The 17,398-nt window shown below is 39.9% G+C and overlaps 1 protein-coding gene across 4 annotated transcripts in view; it reads right to left on the bottom strand.

The window, feature by feature from the left end:
- Positions 1–17,398, bottom strand: part of LOC124857167 (arf-GAP with coiled-coil, ANK repeat and PH domain-containing protein 3-like) — an 81,332-nt gene that overhangs the window by 57,307 nt on the left and 6,627 nt on the right. The gene's annotated exons all lie outside the window — the stretch shown is intronic.

The raw sequence follows: 17,398 nt of genomic DNA, 5'->3' as shown, positions 1-17,398 counted from the left end.
GCAATCAACAAGAAGAAAACTAAAATTTAATCATCTTTGAATTTACTGATAGACTGTAGCTATGGTTTCTTACACAGTAAAAATGTTATTATGTACCACTGGGTTCAAACTCCAGGGCTGAGCACGTCATTTACAAAAACACACTGAATAAATTTAACCCTGGAACTGATGAGGGGTTCATCACACACTGATGGAGAATACTTGGAGACAGCTACAGAAAAGTTAAATGACAGTTGTTGCTCAAGGCGATGTTTAGGCTGAGAACAGTTTGAAGCCAAACTGAAAGTGAATAATTTAGACTTCAACATGTAGAAAATAGACTTGTTCAAACACATTAGGTGCACGTTACACAAAACTGAAAGTAAGACTGGGATATATTCAGAACTGTGACCGCAGTTTGTGATATCTGTCAATAAAACGTTTTCATCGCTGTGAAGAAATTCTGTTCCACTCTTCTTTCTTTGTTTCAATTCAGCAACTCTGGAGAGCTATTGAACATATTCACTTCAATCGTTTATGGTCTGAACTTTGAGTACAAGCAGACCACGACAAAACCTTAACGTGGGAGGGAGGATGTTTTACAAACTGATGGCACATGCTTCTCCTTCAGGATTTTCTGGTAGAGAGAAGAATTCATGGGTTCATCAGGTATGGGAAGGTGTCATGGTACTGGATGAATAAAGCAGATGCATCAGGGATGAACACCTTCAGAGTATTTTTCCAAAACTCTTGGGGATCATCAATATGTTCTTTTGGCAAATGTGAAATGGGCCTTTGTGTTCTTCTTGCCTATGGATGCCATTTTTATGCAGTCTCTTTCATTTTATTGAATCATGAACACTGACCTTAACTGAGTCAAGTGAGGTCTGCAGTGCTTCAGATGTTGTTTTTGGATCTTTCGGAAAGCCGGCCACTTCAGGGTGGTCAGCTTTCCGAACATGTTGTTGGGACCCACAGCTATGGATTTCAACATTAAACTCCGGTATGGACCTTTCTGGAACTTTCAAAATAAAGTGCATTAACCCACTTCCGGCACAGCCAGGAAACGGGATAACTGCGGATTTCCTGTGATGTCACTACCCAAATAAAAGCACAGCTGTTGCTACATCCGCTCTCTTCCACACGGCCTTCCAGAGGGACCGGATAGGGGGACAAAGCGTGCTGATGTCTCTTTGCTGGCAAACAGACATAAACTCTTCAACTGGATCCAAGGATGTCATACGATCATCGATCATATGCAAAGTTAAGTACGAATAAAATACTGTCTGTGTATCCGGTATTTTCATTCATGAACGGGGGTAATTAAGGTACAAGCATTGCTTGACTGTCTCTCCGAGCCCTGTAGGAGCAACGGTGTTCGAGAGAAACCCCCTGCAAAGACGCGGTCTCCCAGTCTGGAAGGAAGACAGCAGAGACCGCAGCGGACAGGACGGGCCGCCCAGCTACAGCTCCGGAGCTAACCCTTTTGTTCAGAGCGAACGCACCTTCAATCCCCCGCGAAGCTACCGAGCTAACCGCTTGTTGACTGTGGATACTGTAGAATATAAACTATCTATGTGTGTAACTGGAATGTGCAGATGGAGGAGAGGGGAGTGAAGCATAGGGAGTGAAGATAGAGGTCATGAATTGGTGAAGGACAGGGGATTACCAGATGGGGGTGAAGAAGATAGGGGAGGATAAGCTTGCTAGAAGAAAATAACCAGAAGCACTCCTTATTTGGATATAAGGGACTGTTATGCTATACATAAGTGACATGATATATGTATATGTTAAACACACCACTGAGAAGTAATCAAACGAGCTGGAAGCGGAGATAAATCAGAGTTGGGCTTGCAGGTGTTTGGCTGGGGCCTATGTCTCCCTCTGCGCAGAGGCGAACATAAGCTGATTGTATTTTGTGTTTATTTCACTCTTTTGAAACCTGTGCCCAAATCAACGGACCCGGGGAAGCAGAGACAGCTTCGACAATACCTTCTTTAAACTTCGCCCTTGGACAACGTTTCCTCACCACGGTTCACGAGGTTAAGTGTTCGGGCAGAATAATATAGAAGTGGTTTAGATTGAAATGATCTGAACGTTTTCATTTATGAAGTTTGGTTTTGTTTTTGTGAAACTCTGCTATCTTTGTGCTAGCAGGCTATCTGCAGCACACATGCCAGTTTGCTTTGTATGTTTTTAAATTTAAGACAAACTTTATTTAAAGGGTGATTTTTAAACAGAACATTAATCATAACGCGCCGTCCACGCTTATGCATTTTAACCCTTATATTAACCGAGGTATTTTAAAGGTATGTGTTTGTTTCTGGTGCTAAGCTATCCGCTTCTTTGTTAACTCAACTGCTAACCGGTAAGAACACGTGTTTGCTACTAAAAAGTATTTAACAGGAAGGTTGTTAGTTTTCAAGCTAGTGAATAATAGTCCCTGAACTTCATTTACTAGATTTGATAACGAAGTAAACACCATTAAGCCCATTTCTCCAGAAAGATTTGGCTCGTTTCCAAAATATTCCCTTAATAATATTTCTTCAAATATTATTTGAATAAATGAAGGCAGCTAATTAGACACGTTGAGAATTAGTCATCCAGAAGGTTGGTTTTATTCAGCAGATCATTCTCTAAAATATTATTTCATTAAAATAATATTTTATCTGATCTTGCATTGTGAATGGTTGTCTAAAGGTATGCCAATTATTGCTTAAGTTAGTTCCAAGACTAACTTAACTTCATTTCCAGATTCTTCAAGATAATGCTTGGTTCTCAAACATAAACATTGTATGGTAATGTTGCATCACTCTTTTGGTCATAATTTCCAATCATCTTTAATCAACTTGTTTATATTGTACATAGCCCATTAATCTTCCCTATTCTTTAATTTTGCTTGGTAGTTTAGTTGGATTGTTTTAGCATAGTAAAGAGTTTGTTGATTGAAATATGTTTGACTTTGAGTTGACTTATTTTTGTTAATAAATTCTTGTATTTTAAGAAATTGTGTGAATTCAATCCATGTGTGTGCAGAGTTTATGCTGTTCAATAATGTCAGAGCTCGTCTCACACCTTTCTATTTTGTCCTAATACCATCGCCTTACTGGGCTGGTATTCACAGGACAACTCTTAACAGACCGAAATATTATTTGATAAAATATAAAAATATTAATATTAAATATTAAATAATATTCTCAGATTAATAATCACGACAATGTTCCACAAACATGTTCCACGTTTTCCCAATATGTGAATAATGACTCACTATGATTCACTGGAGTCCCAAAACCTTAGGAAAGGCTTAGTAACCCTTATTTAGACTGACAGATGTCAACCGCTTTGCTACACATCTGTTCTCACATTTGGTTTGATTGGGACTTAAGGTGTTGCTTTTTGAAATTGTTTAGCCTACTTCATATTTTTAGACAATTTTCTATTTAAGTGATTCATTGATGTCTGATTGTGGCTAGTGAGGCTAATAGGTTAATCAATTCATTTATGATTTATGAAGGGGATAAATACTTTTTCAAACAGGCCCAGTGTGGCTTTCCCCCTAATAAATGAAACCTTGATTTGAAAACTGCATTTTGTCTTTTCTCTTTGTCTGCCATTAAAATTTGTTTTGCTGACAAAGAAGCAAAAGTAGAAGAACTCTGCAAAGGAGGGGAAAGACGTTTTTGCTGTGCTGTATTTAATTCAGCACTTTTTTAGGTTTAGAGTTTCTATGAACGTCTAACTAGTATAACTTTCTGTTTCCCAAGGGAGTAAATATAATATGACACAGATGCCCATTTCTTTTAGCAACTGGTCAATGTGATAGATGAGGACTCAATTCCTCTGTTTATTCCATCGTCAGAGTGTTGTAGAAACGTTTTCACGTATGCACTGCAGTGAAAGTAAAGCCTTTAGTCAATTTATTGAAATCTGATGTAAAGCAAGCCACATGTTGCATTCACTGTGAAATTTCTAGTTCTGCTTGTTTCATGTGGCATTGAAACTAGCATCGGCGAGGCCAAATAAGCTTCTTGTTCAGCTCGCTACATCTGTCTCCTCCACGTTGACATATGTGCGTGCAATTACACGCTGTAATTCCTGTTATATCTCTACATCCACACACCAAAGCCGTGCATTTATATGTACATTTAGCATGGTCATCCCTCCTTCCTGCTCCCGGACATTATGTCCATTATGAAGCCGTGACTGCGGTTCAGCTGTTCTGATTTCTTCCAGTTGTACGCAGCAGGCAATCCGTCCAACAAATGGAGCGGTTTTTTGTGTGTGCGTTTTTTCATTTGAACGGATGCATGTGTGAGGGACTTTGAGGGGGTGGGACAGATGGATCCAAGAAAGTGTGGGACTGCTGACATGGCAGATGGGAATGTTTTCCTTTGGTTTCTCAGAATTCCACAGAGATCTAAAGGCAGGATAATATAAGAGGAGGATTGTGAGTGGGAATCCATCAGTTTCTAAGGAAGCAATCAGCATTGCTGTCTCCTCTTGTGTATATGATGAAGATAAGCTTGTCAATGACATTTTAGGTTTAGCGCTGCAGAGGTGTCTGGATTCCTTTGAGGATCAGGTCTGGTGGGCTGCCAAACAAACGCCTGCATCAGCAGACTGCCATGAAACAATCTATGATAGATGTTGTAACACAACAAAGCTAGGATTATAGAGGAAGATCCAAAAAGAAGAAGTAAGTCACAAAAACCCAAAAGAAGTCTGTTAATGGTGGTGTTTAGTAAACACCCTCAAAGTTCATGTCACCGGTCCAGAAATTCTGACGCAAATTAGTTTAGCCTCCTCCATACGGCACCAAATACCACTGAAGGCAAAAGGAACGTGGGTGGAAGAGGATGCAGAAACACTGAGGAGCAGATGAGTAAACAGGAAGAACAAACAACACATTAAAGATGAAAAATGCCAGAAAACTGCCGTTCATGAAAATCAGGATAGCTTCGGGAAAAATAGAGGCTGAGAAAGTTGAGTCAAATCTGAACCAGATGTTTAGGTGGATCCCAGATGTGTGAGAGCAAAGGTCAGCGCACACGATCCTTTCTGTCTGTTTTGCATGCCTTGAGTCAGAACGGAGTGCATGACTACTTCATTTGTCACCTAAAAGAAGCTGTGTCCGAGCAGCGCCTTCCGTTTAACAAGACAACTATCTTTTTCTCCTGCATCGCTCCATATCAGAATCAGAATCAGAATCAGAAAAGCTTTATTGCCAAGTACGTTTTTGGACATACAAGGAATTTGTTTTGGCGTAGTCGGTGCAATACAATACAAATTAAACAGTATAAACATATCTACAATATAATATAAATATATGTGCACAGTTTTAAGTGAGTGAGAGTAAGTATAGAGCAGTATATGATGCAAGAGCAATACAACAGTGCAGGTGATTGATCATTGTGCAAGTATGGCAGTGCAAGTAAAGCAGGAGTCCATGCTGAACGTTAATGTAACGCATAGAGTTACAGGTTACAGGTGTCCTGTCAGCAAAAAAAAAAAGGGGGGGGGGGGGGGGGGGGTGTGAAAGGGAGAGTGTCAGGGTGGTTTCCGGGCTTTGTTAACAAGGCTGGTGGCAGATGGGAAAAAACTGTTCTTGTGGCGTGAGGTTTTGGTCCGGATGGACCGCAGCCTCCTGCCAGAGGGGAGAGTCTCAAAGAGTCTGTGACCGGGGTGGGAGGGTTCAGCCAGAATCTTCCCTGCCCGCTTCAGGGTCCTGGAGGTGTACAGTTCCTGGAGCGACAGTAGACTGCAGCCAATCACCTTCTCAGCAGACCGAATGACACGCTGCAGCCTGCCCTTATCCTTGGCTGTAGCAGCGGCGTACCAGATGGTGATGGAGGAGGTGAGGATGGACTCAATGATGGCTGTGTAGAAGTGCACCATCATAGTCTTTGGCAGGTTGAATTTCTTCAGCTGCCGCAGGAAGAACATCCTCTGCTGGGCTTTCTTGATGAGGGAGCTGATGTTTGGCTCCCACTTGAGATCCTGGGAGATGATGGTTCCCAGGAAGCGGAAAGATTCCACAGTGTCAATTGTGGAGTCACAGAGGGTGATGGGGGCAGGTGGGGCTGGGTTCTGCCTGAAGTCCACAACCATCTCCACTGTCTTTAGAGCGTTGAGCTCAAGGTTGTTCTGGCTGCACCAGTCCAACAGATGGTCCACCTCCCATCTGTACGCGGACTCGTCACCATCAGAGATGAGTCCGATCAGGGTGGTGTCGTCCGCAAACTTCAGAAGCTTGACAGACTGGTGACTGGAGGTGCAGCTGTTGGTGTACAGGGAGAAGAGCAGAGGAGAGAGAACACAGCCTTGGGGGGAACCGGTGCTGATGGTCAGGGAGTCAGAGACGTGCTTCCCCAGCCTCACGCGCTGCTTCCTGTCAGACAGGAAGTCAGTGATCCACCTGCAGGTGGAGTCGGGCACACTCAGCTGGGAGAGCTTCTCTTGTAGCAGAACTGGGACGATGGTGTTGAAGGCAGAGCTAAAATCCACAAACAGGATCCTGGCGTATGTTCCTGTGGAGTCCAGGTGCCGGAGGATGAAGTGAAGGGCTAGGTTGACTGCATCATCTACAGACCTGTTGGCTCTGTAGGCAAACTGCAGGGGGTCCAGGAGGGGGTCGGTGATGTCTTTTAGGTGTGAGAGCACAAGGCGCTCAAAGGACTTCATCACCACAGAGGTCAGGGCGACAGGTCTGAAGTCATTAAGCCCTGTGGTCCTTGGCTTCTTGGGAACAGGGACGATGGTGGAGGACTTGAAGCAGGCTGGCACATGACATGTCTCCAGTGAGGTGTTAAAAATATCAGTCATTTTCTGAGAAATATTACCTGTATTATGCTTTTTACTCACATTTATGTGTACATGCACAATAAACATGTAGTTTGTGACACATAGAGAGTAATAATTAGTAAAATATGTAGGGATATTAACTGTAAAGATCATTAATCCTTCTCTATTCCCGGCCTTTATGGTCCACTCCATCTCTGATTCCAGTTATTCCTCAACCCATCTTTCTTTTTCAAGCTTCCGCCCTCCAACAAAAATCCTACTATAATTTTCCAAGTGCTATTTCTGCAGACAAATGAGACAAATGTGACTAGGGATGTGTGAGTAGATCTCTCAGTAAGAGACAAAAAAGATATAGGCACAAAGGATCTCATACCCTCTTTGTCTTTTTTATTTCTTATGTATAGCTAAACCAGTGTTTTGTGTCGCAAGAAGGGCTTGGCAGCACCAGATAATTCCCATTTTTTCAAATAAACTACAAATATCCACTTGTGGCTTACACATCTCTTTTCAGATGAAAGGAAATGAAAACATGCATAGACCATAGAGACCATAGACCATAGAGATAGACCAGATCACTTGTATTTTTAAAGCTTTGACTCTCACAACCTTTAGGGTTTGAGTTTATTTTCCCCAGTCTGTTTCCTACAGTCAATACTCATCCTCATTGTCTCCCTGCTCTTTAAAATAACAATTTATTAATTATTAATACTGTAGAAATGACACCATACTCTGTGCATATAGGAGGGAACTAGTCATTTACTATTTTAAACCAAAGACAACATTAATTTGGAGTTAGCATTTTAAGATTATCTTACAGTATATTAACAGTTAACATGGTTAACATTGCTTATATGCCAGCACAATATATCATATAGTTATTTTGTATTTATATTGCATACAAAATTCCATGATTGTGTACAAACATCCTATTTTTTCTTACAAATAGCCCCAGTTCTGAAATCATAAAAAAAATTCTGACTCATTTTCAATGAAGCCATATTGAGACTGATTGATCTTTTCACCCTGCATGCTATGACCTAAAATTATATAGCTCCCTCTGTGGTATCATATGCAGCAGTCCTCAATGTCTGGTAATTCCTTAAAATTTACCATCTTTATGTATGTATGTATATATACAATCATGTCTGAAAAGGTTCATCAGAGCATGCCTTAATATGTGATAGTCTGCAGTGAAGTCTGACCACAATAGATGCATTGTATTTATTACAACACTGGCTGGTCCTGATTTCACTACATTATTATGGATTGGAGGTGCTACTTAAGAAAATGTCTGTTAGCAAATGATTCAACTCTGATAGCACGACAACATGGGACAAACCCAAAAGACAAAGAAAAATATGGGTTTAAACAGACCATAAAATAATCCTGAAAGTAAAAATGTATTATGTCTGCATGAAGAAGGAAAATGAGGGCAATTTAGTATGAAGATTTTATTTGGGTCTCAACAGGCCTTCTTAACTCCTGAATAAACTGGTGCATAAGTGCAGATGGATGAATGTAAATGATACAGAATGAAAGTTGTTTGAATGTTTAATTTTTGACTTGTTTTTCCTCAGGTCCATATAAAAGCCACTGAAATATGTTTGAAGGAGTCCAATTATATAATAAATAAGTAGAGAAGGAGCATTTCCTGGATTCAGTGTTAGTTTTAAATAAGGAGTTGTATAATTGGGTTAAGCATAAATTTGAATCTGAAACACTCCAAAGCATTCAGTGTTAGCGACAACATTCTGAGTGAACTCTGGAACAGAGTGCTGTTACTAAATATCAATACATTTCTTGAATGCATAGGCGGCAGAACTGGTCGGGCCAGAAGCATGAACCCCAACTACACTTGAGTGTCACATGTGAAAAAACTTGTAAAAAAAAGCGTTCATTCGTTCATTCATCTTCTATATCGCTTATTCCATAGTGGGTCACGGGGGAGCTGGTGCCTATCTCCAGCAGTCTACGGGCGAGAGGCAAGATATACCCTGGACAGGTTGCCAATCTATCACAGGGCAACACAGAGACATACAGGACAAACAACCAACCACACACTCATTCACACCTAAGGGCAATTTAAAGAGACCACTTAACCTAACACTCATGTTTTTGGACTGTGGAAGGAAGCCGGAGTACCTGGTCAGAACCCACACATGCACGGGGAAAACATGCAAACTTGAGCAATAAATCAAAATTCTAAAATAAGTAAGAAGTTTTATTGCCATATTCTTTAATGAACTACCACAAAGAAAGGTATGGGATTAAATAAGCCTCTAGGTACCCATGCTTGCATATTTTAAAATTACAGTTAATTAAATTGACAGCACTTGTTTAAAATAACATTGCTGCATGGCAACCCATTAGGCAGCACTATTGCCTTGCTGCAAGAAGGTCCTGGGTATGAGTCCTGGCCTAAGGTCTTCCTACGTTGAGTTTGCATGTTATCTCTGTGCGCGCATGAGCTCTCTCTGGGTACTCCGGTTTTCTCCCATAGTCCGAAAACATGACAGTTAGGTTAACTGGTCTCTCTAAATTGCTCTTAGGTATGAGTGTGTGTATGCCCTGTGTGTCTGTGTGTTGACCTGTATTAGACATTGATGTACCCGGCCTCTTGCCTAATGACTGTTGGAGATAGGGTTCTAATCGATCAATTGGTAAATACATGTCCTCATGCAGTGTCAAGCAAACAGTTTACAGCTTACCTTGCTAATTAACCTTATTCCTATAAAGAAATGCAGAATATTTGATCAGATTATTTTTAGGACAGAGTCAGCAAAAGTAAAAAAAAAAAAGAAATTTAACAAACAGCTCCTGCCGATTTTGAGTTTTACAGTCAATGGTGAACCAGCTTGTTTTACCTAAGATGAGAAATTCTTCAAATTCTGCAGCAGGCTTGTTCAAGGTACCTGTGTCAACATATACAAGGCTTTCTTTATTTTAAGAAAAGTAATAATTGTCTGTGATATTGTTCCTATGGTTTAAAGTACTTTTAGTAGGATTCCACATAAAGTACTGGAATGAAAAGAGTCTCTGGCGACTGCATGATGTACAGAATAACGCAGTCCTGCACCTCAGCTGGATGAAATAAGAAGAGCACTGACAGTAATGGTGTGGGAACCAAACGAGGACCACACATAACTCTTTTTAGTGCAATGGTATTCTAAAACCACAGTTTGCAAGCTATGAGCGGCTTGACTGTTAACCAGCTTACTGCAGTCTGGCCACCTGGGTATATAGTAATTACTACCAACTAAAATACCTTCTAATGCCACAATGATATATGTGTGTTAGTTTTCATGGAGCAGAATGACAAAAGAGAATACAATTCTGTGCAATCGGTACTTCAAGACTATTACTAAATGTAGCAGGCCTTTATCCTATTTTTTATTAAGTGTATGTATATAAATCTAAATAATAAATGTAATATATATTATTAAAGTTGGGGCTAAATGGTTGCATGGGCCTGGGTTCAAATCCCTGCCAGGTACTATTTTGTATGTAGTTTGCATGTTCTGCCCATGAACAAGCAAGACCACGTGCATGTGTGGGTTCTCTCTGCGTACTCAAGATTCCTCCCGAAACGCTAAGACATCTACGTTTAATGCATTTCTTAACCGTAGGATATTCTTTTTCTCTTAATTATTTGTGATTTCTGTGGGAGTGAATTGACCACTGAAGGGCCCGACCAGTTTGAAAAGTATTAAACGGTCACTGGTTGAATATACCAAAACACAAACATATAACCTGGTTAAACATTTGTAAAGGTACTTTCATACAAAAATGATAAAAAAAACATGTACATGGTCAACCCTACGTGCTATGAGGACAACCTTTAAAAAATAATCTAGTTTAGGCAGGATAAAGGTTATATGAAGATAGTTTTACTAAGTCCAAAAGACGAATCAACACCATTAAAAATCTTCTGTATTACAGACAGAATGTTTTATTGTCCTGTTATTTGCTGTTAGACATGAAATACATCAAACCTGACTTCCTGCAGACTGTAGAACTAAAACTGCAATGAGGTTATTGCGTTTAAGAAGCTGATAGTGTGTGAGCATTTATAGGTTGTGTAGGCTATCTACTTGATTTAATGAGAGTCAGTTAATCCTGTTTCATACATGGGTCCCACACTAAGTCTCCTCTGCCATTACGTGCAGCAGAGCGGCAGAGGATCTGCTGCAGCATGTATTCAGAGGGATCGGGCACGTGCTGAAGTGATGCTCTCTCATGGACATGTCAAACTACTGCGTGCTCTGCATGCTGGCCGAGAAATGGATGTGAAAAAATGACGAGCAGGGACACAGATAACTCAAAACTAGTTAAAATATGTACTCCATACTGTATAAAGTAGATTGCTTTTAATTTTTTAAACAGTGGAATCAGACTTCTGTGTGAACATGCTGGATCATTGAGGTGAGTGCAGACATCAAAGCAGAAAACCCAGGTTGTAATGTATGCACAGTTGTAATGTATGCACGCTCTGCTTCAAAGTAAACAAATGCTTAAACCACCACAGAAACCAGGGTGGGGTTAAAGAGTCTTCGTGAGCAAGATGTCTGGGGATACTTCCTGCTTATTTTTGCTTGAAATCATGGGAGGGACATTATTTAATGTAAGCTTAAAATACAACCAGGCCACTGGGAAACTGGCCTAATGTTGATTTGACATTAAATAGAAAACCTGCCACAGATATTGACTTTACACATCTAGGCAACACTCTGATGCTTCACGGCTAATAGGCGCAGCACTCCCATGCAGCCTGGAAATGTATTGAAAAGTTTTGAATTTGATTTCTGTATTTCTCAGGTTTGGATATGTATAAAAAAGAAAAAAAGGTAAAATATCTGTATGTCCAGACTTTAGTCTCTACCCTATTGTGCTGCTAGATGTTTGTTCCTGTTGAAGGGAGTTTTCCTTTCCACTCTTACCACATGCTTGCTCAGTATGACTGATTACTACAAAGTTAATGACTTAATGAAATGAACTATCAACTGTCGCTACATGTTTGTCTAGTAGGAGATGTTGGCTGCAAGTCAGTGACTCAATCCAATTGGATAGGTTTTCTTAGAAAACGTTTTACCAACTTACTTGACTGCATGTGTTGGGACCACACAGCCATGGGTGTTCAACACTAAAACTCCGGTACATACTTTCCTGGAACCTTTCAAAATAAAGTGCATTAACCTTCTTCCAGCACAGCCAGGAAATGGGGTAACTGCGGACTTCCTGTGGCGCCAATACCCAAATAAAAGCCCCACCTTTCCACAAGTCTTCCTCTTCCACACCGATGACCATCGGGTCAGGAGGGAACACAGCGCGCTGAATGTCTTTTGCTGGCAAAAGGACATAAATTCAACTGGATCCAAGGACCGATCATTTGCAAAAGTTAAGTAGAATGAAATACTGTCTGTGTATCCGGTATTTTCATTCATGAACGGAGAAATTAAGGTGTAAGAGTTGCTTACATTTTCTCTTCGAGGCCCCACAGAAGCAAACGGTGTTCCGAGAGAAGCTGTTTCGACAAGCCGAGTCTGGAGGAAAGACGACGGCTGCAACCGTGTTTACGGTAACGAACAGCTGGTCACCTTCTGATCGGGAGAAACTGAGGAAGTTAGCGGGAAGCTAACTCTTTGTTCACGACGGATATCTTCTTCAAACTTCGCATTGGGACGACATTCCCTCAACAGCTTCAGAGGTTGGGGTTTGGGCAGATTAACAGATAGGTTTAGGATGAAATGATCTAAACGTTTTCATGTTATGAAGTTTGTTTTGTGGAACTCGGCTATCTTGGTGCTAGCATGCTACCTGTAGCACCCAGGCCGGTTCGGGTTCTTTGTATGTTTTAAAGCTAAGATAAACTTTATTTAAAGGGTGGTTTTAACCAGAACATTGCTCATAACGCGCCGTCAGCGCTTATGCATTTTAACCCTGGTATTTTAAAGGTATGTGTTGATTCTGGCGCTAAGCTATCTCTAGCTTAGCACTTTAGCTAGCTTCTTTGTTAGCCCAACGGCCAGCCGGTAAATACACGTGTGCTAGCATTAAGGCTAGTCAACAGAAAGGTTGTTAGTTTTCAAGCTAGTGAAAAATCGTCCCCGAACATCATTTACTAAAGTTGATAACTAAGTAAACACCATTAAGCGCCATTTCTCCAGAAAGATTTGGCTCTTTTCCAAAATACTCAATAATATTTCTTCAAACATTATTTTAATAAATGAAGGCAGTTAATTAGACACCGTTGAGAATTAGTCATCCAGGAGGTTGGTTTTATTCAGCAGATCATTATTTAAGCCATTATTTTATTAAAATAATATTTAATCTGATCTTGCATTGTGAAGGGTTGTCTAAAGGTTGCTGATTATTTTCTAAGTTAGTTCCAAAACTAACTTAACTTCACTTCCAGATTCTTTAAAATAATCCTTGGTTCTCAAACATAAACATTGCATGGTAATGTTGCATCACTCTTTTTGGTCATGATTTCTAATCATCTTTAATCAACTTGTTTATATTGTACATAGCCCATTAATCTTCCCTATTCTTTAATTCTGCTTGGTAGTTTAGTTGGATTGTTTTATCATAGTAAAGAGTTTGTTGATTGAAATATGTTTAACTTTGAGTTGACTTATTTTTTTTTTTATAAATTCTTGTATTTTAAGAAATTGTGTGAATTCATTCCATATGTGTGCAGAGTTTATGCTGTTCAATAATGCCTGAGCTCGTCTCACACCTTTCTATTCTGTCCTAATACCATCGCCGTAATGGGGCTGGTATTCACAGGACAATCCTTAACAGACCGGAATATTATTTTGTAAAATATTAATATTAAAATATTAAATAATATTCTCAGATTCATATTTACAACACATGACTGCACTGCTTAATAGCAAGGATCAAATTGGAATGTATGTAGTGTAGAATAGCTTTATTGCCATTATATGAGATATATTGAAATCGCAGATGCGTTTCTCGTTACGCATACGAATAAACAACCAACAATTAGAGTAAAATAAGTTAAGAGAAAAAAACTATAGATGAGACAGTTTTAATAATTAGAGCAGCATTAGCAGCAAGGGATGATAGTAACAGTACACAGATATTGCACTGGTCAGAAAATGTAATGTATATAACAAAATGTTTTTGAATCTGTCTGTATGACTGGACTGAATAGACTTTTTGGAAAGTGCCTTGAGGCAACGTTTGTTGTGAATTGGTTCTATAAAAATGAACCGAATTGAATACATTTTTATTAATGTTTAAATGATCTGTCCTTCCTTCTCTCCTTGGAATTTCGACATTGCAGGAACCCTGCAGGAGTCATCCATCTGGCCAGGAAGACCGATTTTCTAATCCTCTGCAAGAACGATTGGTCGTGCTCCTGGCATGATGCGATGAAGCACTCCACAACAGATAATACTTTAACACTCAGAGTGGGAGCTGAAATATTTATGTAAACTCATGGGCAGTGGGAAAATGATACGGTGTTTAAGGGGGAGCCCCTCTAAGTGTTCTCTTTGTTTAAATAGTTACAAGTTTAATGGCAATATTTCTTTTTCTAAAACATAATTTCAAGATAAATAACTAAATAACTGTGTCAACCTTAACATTTGTGAGGAAGAACGTTTACTCAATGTATTAGGTTTTAAATCATTTATTAATTTACACAATTTAACATGGAGGAGCCTTTCTGTTGTGATTGAGCCTAAACTATTTATAATAGGAGTACAGGTCCTTCTCAAAATATTAGCATATTGTGATAAAGTTAATTATTTTCCATAATGTCATGATGAAAATTTAAAATTCATATATTTTAGATTCTTTGCACACTAACTGAAATATTTCAGGTCTTTTATTGTCTTAATACGGATGATTTTGGCATACAGCTCATGAAAACCCAAAATTCCTATCTCACAAAATTAGTATATTTCATCCGACCAATAAAAGAAAAGTGTTTTTAATACAAAAAACGTCAACCTTCAAATAATCATGTACAGTTATGCACTCAATACTTGGTCGGGAATCCTTTTGCAGAAATGACTGCTTCAATGCGGCGTGGCATGGAGGCAATCAGCCTGTGGCACTGCTGAGGTCTTATGGAGGCCCAGGATGCTTCGATAGCGGCCTTTAGCTCATCCAGAGTGTTGGGTCTTGAGTCTCTCAACGTTCTCTTCACAATATCCCACAGATTCTCTATGGGGTTCAGGTCAGGAGAGTTGGCAGGCCAATTGAGCACAGTGATACCATGGTCAGTAAACCATTTACCAGTGGTTTTGGCACTGTGAGCAGGTGCCAGGTCGTGCTGAAAAATGAAATCTTCATCTCCATAAAGCTTTTCAGCAGATGGAAGCATGAAGTGCTCCAAAATCTCCTGATAGCTAGCTGCATTGACCCTGCCCTTGATAAAACACAGTGGACCAACACCAGCAGCTGACACGGCACCCCAGACCATCACTGACTGTGGGTACTTGACACTGGACTTCTGGCATTTTGGCATTTCCTTCTCCCCAGTCTTCCTCCAGACTCTGGCACCTTGATTTCCGAATGACATGCAGAATTTGATTTCATCCGAAAGAAGTACTTTGGACCACTGAGCAACAGTCCAGTGCTGCTTCTCTGTAGCCCAGGTCTGGGGAATGTGGCACCTGTAGCCCATTTCCTGCACACGCCTGTGCACGGTGGCTCTGGATGTTTCTACTCCAGACTCAGTCCACTGCTTCCGCAGGTCCCCCAAGGTCTGGAATCGGCCCTTCTCCACAATCTTCCTCAGGGTCCGGTCACCTCTTCTCGTTGTGCAGCGTTTTCTGCCACACTTTTTCCTTCCCACAGACTTCCCACTGAGGTGCCTTGATACAGCACTCTGGGAACAGCCTATTCGTACAGAAATTTCTTTCTGTGTCTTACCCTCTTGCTTGAGGGTGTCAATAGTGGCCTTCTGGACAGCAGTCAGGTCGGCAGTCTTACCCATGATTGGGGTTTTGAGTAATGAACCAGGCTGGGAGTTTTAAAGGCCTCAGGAATCTTTTGCAGGTGTTTAGAGTTAACTCGTTGATTCAGATGATTAGGTTCATAGCTCGTTTAGAGACCCTTTTAATGATATGCGAATTTTGTGAGATAGGAATTTTGGGTTTTCATGAGCTGTATGCCAAAATCATCCGTATTAAGACAATAAAAGACTTGAAATATTTCAGTTAGTGTGCAATGAATCTAAAATATATGAATGTTAAATTTTCATCATGACATGGAAAATAATGAACTTTATCACAATATGCTAATATTTTGAGAAGGACCAGTAGAGGTGACGTCACACAGTGTGTAAGAGAAAGCAGTCAGTGTTACAGAGCTCTGTAGTTAAAGATGATTTCACTAATATACAAAGACCATATCATTACAGACTTAACATTTTAAACTGTTTTTAGCATCTTACATTATCACCACTATCATGATTAGTGCCATTAGCAATACTAACAGCAGTCTGGGTGTATTCCCATTAGAATGAACAGAATTAACCTTGTCTTAACTGTGTGATATCCAGGAGGCTGCCAAAGTTCCATGAGAGACAGAAATGGACTTGTCAAAAGGATGAGACAGAGCAGCTTTGCTGTAATACGTTTACCTTCCTGTCAAAGATATTTTTTTGGCACTAGTGGCCTTTATTTTAATTTTTTATTTTTGACAGTAGGCGGACAGGAAAGAGAGGTAGAGAGCGGGGGAGACATTTGGCAAATGTCGGCGGGTCCGGGACTCAAACCCTCCGTATATGGATGGTCGCGCGCTAAGCCCTACACCATCAGCGCCGCACCTACCTTCCTGTTATCTAGTGAAAGTGTTGTTCTCTCTTGCTCTCTCACTTGCATTACTGGTGGAAAATAAACTGGATTATTTCCATTGATTAGGGCAGATCAAGGACAAAATTAGTCATTTCAAGTCACCAGCCAATTACAAGGTTGATAACTACACCCCGAGGCTCTCTACAGCCTGTCACAAAAAGAATGTATTTCTATTTTTTTTTTTTTTTTATCTTTAAAAATACCACAGAAAAAATAATGTGTTTGGCACAAAAAATTGTATTTTAACAACAAATCAAGTTGTTAGCTGATAACCTGTTATTCTGTAGCCTCTGTGATCAACTGTAGGACAAACTTTTTTTTTTAACAAGTACTGGTATTGCACAAAAGTCCATAGACAATTTTCAACATACTACCTAAGGAGGCCTGGTTCCCTAAGAAGAATATATTAGTAAATATGGGCTGTTTAAAACATGTGCACAGCACTTTAACAGTGCAGAACTGTTAGCAAGGCTTAAATAAAATGAAATAACACTGGGTCATGAAGTATAAAAAGCACTTTTGACTCAAACAAATATTTCAACCACTCAATAATCTAAATACTTTTACTCTAAATCCTCAAATCCATTATTCTAGATCACATTGAGGAAGACCTGACCGGCTTAAAAAACACATTTGTCATGAAACTCAGCTAAAAGCTTTGCTACAATATTATGCATTGAGTATGTAGGCATTACCCGCAGAATTACATCTTCTGTATGCATGAGAATAAATCAGGCATCAACACATAGTCCAACCTTCCTTAACCTTCAATTAAAAAGATAGCA

This window comes from Girardinichthys multiradiatus, chromosome 20 (genome assembly GCF_021462225.1).
Source record: "Girardinichthys multiradiatus isolate DD_20200921_A chromosome 20, DD_fGirMul_XY1, whole genome shotgun sequence".
NCBI classification, from domain to species: Eukaryota; Metazoa; Chordata; class Actinopteri; order Cyprinodontiformes; family Goodeidae; genus Girardinichthys; species Girardinichthys multiradiatus.
This window is presented reverse-complemented; position numbering and strand designations above follow the sequence as displayed.